The 2,500-nt window shown below is 46.2% G+C and overlaps 2 non-coding genes across 2 annotated transcripts in view; both read right to left on the bottom strand.

The window, feature by feature from the left end:
- LOC148165537 (large subunit ribosomal RNA) overlaps positions 1-712 on the bottom strand; it is a 4,042-nt gene extending 3,330 nt beyond the window's left edge. The window contains exon 1 of the ribosomal RNA XR_015771388.1: positions 1-712. This exon is cut by the window's left edge and continues 3,330 nt beyond it. This is a non-coding gene — a ribosomal RNA (large subunit ribosomal RNA).
- A 658-nt stretch (positions 713-1,370) lies between these two features.
- Positions 1,371-1,527, bottom strand: LOC148165536 (5.8S ribosomal RNA). The gene has a single exon (XR_015771384.1). It is a non-coding gene; the product is annotated as a 5.8S ribosomal RNA (ribosomal RNA).
- Between the last annotated feature and the right edge of the window lie 973 nt (positions 1,528-2,500).

Below are 2,500 nucleotides of genomic sequence, written 5' to 3'. Positions count from 1 at the left end.
GGCCCCGCGCCATCTGTATACCGTCGAGCGAGCCGATCGGGAAACACCACGGGTTCATTCGGCGAACGGCGAACCGTCCGAACGAGCTCCACCGCGGGCCTTAGACCGGCACTCAACGGATCGCGACGTCCTACAGGGGGAGAAGTGCACGCGTTCGACGGCAGATCGACAAAACGAAAGGTGCAAACGACGCGTACGCCATCTGTCACACGATCGTCCAGCGCCGCCATCGAGTCACGCTGAATCTCCCCTTTCGACCTTTCGGGTTTCTCAGGTTTACCCCTGAACGGTTTCACGTACTATTGAACTCTCTCTTCAAAGTTCTTTTCAACTTTCCCTCACGGTACTTGTTCGCTATCGGTCTCGTGGTCATATTTAGCCTTAGATGGAGTTTACCACCCACTTAGGGCTGCACTCTCAAGCAACCCGACTCTGAGGAGAGATCCTCCCGTTATCGGCAGCGGTCGCTACGGGCCTGGCACCCTCTATGGGCTGTGGCCCCGTTCAAGATGGACTTGGACGCGCCGCACGATCTCGGGATGACGGATCCTCCCTAACACCACATTTCCCGGCGTCCGGTTTCGGCCGCGGGATTCGGTGCTGGGCTTCTCCCTGTTCGCTCGCCGCTACTGAGGGAATCCTAGTTAGTTTCTTTTCCTCCGCTTAGTAATATGCTTAAATTCAGCGGGTAGTCTCACCTGCTCTGAGGTCGCATATGAAAAATAAAAATTTTTCATTCGGTCATTTCGACGATCACGACACGTCTCCCATTCCTTGCTATACGTGTTCGTCATTTTTCTTTTTAAAAAATGGCTAAGTTTACAGAAACGCTTACGATCTGACGTCTGTCGCGATTTGCATTACACGTCTCGGACACGACGACCGTCTATAACGTTCTCAACCTTAAAACGCCATTTTTTTTTTTAAATGACGACATGTTGAAGAAATAGGACGTGCTACGCCGAAAGACCAGCCAACAACTACAACAAGTAGTAGTTGGTCGCTTTCGCGTCTTAAGATGTCGCGCAAATTTACTCGCTGCACGAGAAACGCACACAAACACACGATTCTACGACACACCACGCAAGAACATGTGCCGACGTAAACACTTTCGTATTTATGATTCGCAAGGTGGACGTCCGACGGACTTTGTAAAAAAAAAATACAAAGCATACCCGTCCCGTCCTTTTTGACGAAAAAACACGCTCGAGTAAACGTCTCGGCACACGTTCGAGGCGTGCGTCGTTATATCGTGACGTAAGTGACGATCACGTACATTAATGAGTACCTATTCGACGCGTCGCAACACATCCAACACGCTCCGACGTTTTCGTCCGAAAACGAAAACCGAGCAGTCTTTGAAATTGACACGACCCTCAGCCAGGAGTGGTCCGGGAACATTATATCCGAGGACCGCAATGTGCGTTCGAAATGTCGATGTTCATGTGTCCTGCAGTTCACAAGTTGACGCGCAATTAGCTGCGTTCTTCATCGACCCACGAGCCAAGTGATCCACCGTTCAGGGTAATCTTTTTAAAATTTAAACGCTCGTTCCACAAGAACCCCGATCATGCCGATCGTCCAGCTGTCTATACACGTCTTGCAAAAATTTTTGCGTACGTGCGTACATCCGAAACGAAAATGATCTTCGTGGTTCCGAAACGTGCCACGTCTAAAATTTCGGTGTTGTGGTATGGATATTTATGATTCTCGCTCTTAATTGTCTTTCGTCCGTACTTTCTCGTCTGAAAGGGAACGCGATCGTCGGTCTCAGTTTTACGCGTACGAAAAAATTAAAAAAAATATTAACCCAAACACAAATTTGTATCCGCGCACCGAAAAAGAAGCACTTTTCTTTTTCACGCGGTCTCCGCTTTTACACGCAAAGTACGAGCATGTATGTGTGAAGATGGGACATGTTCGATACGATTTTAATTAGGAATTTGCCAATTTCCTTTTTCTCAGCAATAATTTTAATAAATAATGCTGCTTTCTCTCATAAACTACATTTTCGGTAGTTTTCCTTTATTGTGTCTTTCATTTAGTGTGCGTGTGTCAAGCACTTTAAAAAGTGTGACGAAGAGACGGTTTTTGATCGATCGGAATCAACACATCATTACATCATCGTACTCGTTATGAAAAAGCGAATTAGTATCCGCCGTAAGCGAAAAGAGATTTTCGCGGGCGGTCTTTGTGTTCGTGTTTCAATTTTCTTTCTATATTTTTTCGTCGCCAAACCGAAGACAGATCGTGAATTTTGACGAAAAAATCTATAGACGTGCCAGACTGAGCGTCTAACATAAAATCCTCAAGTTTACCGTTCTATATCGTGACTTAATGACGATTGACGGTGTATATAATTTTGAAATGGTGCAGTCGTACGCTCCGTAAAGAGAATTTTACCGTTTCTAACGAAATCACTTTACCACATCTACCAAAAACATTAAAAAAGCAAGGTGTGATGTGTGTGTGATCGCTCGTTTAACGGCGCTTTCAAAAA

The sequence above is a fragment of the Gnatocerus cornutus genome, unplaced genomic scaffold (assembly GCF_029298725.1).
Source record: "Gnatocerus cornutus isolate USDA-ARS CGAHR unplaced genomic scaffold, icGnaCorn1.1 ctg00000287.1, whole genome shotgun sequence".
Taxonomy (NCBI): domain Eukaryota; kingdom Metazoa; phylum Arthropoda; class Insecta; order Coleoptera; family Tenebrionidae; genus Gnatocerus; species Gnatocerus cornutus.
This window is presented reverse-complemented; position numbering and strand designations above follow the sequence as displayed.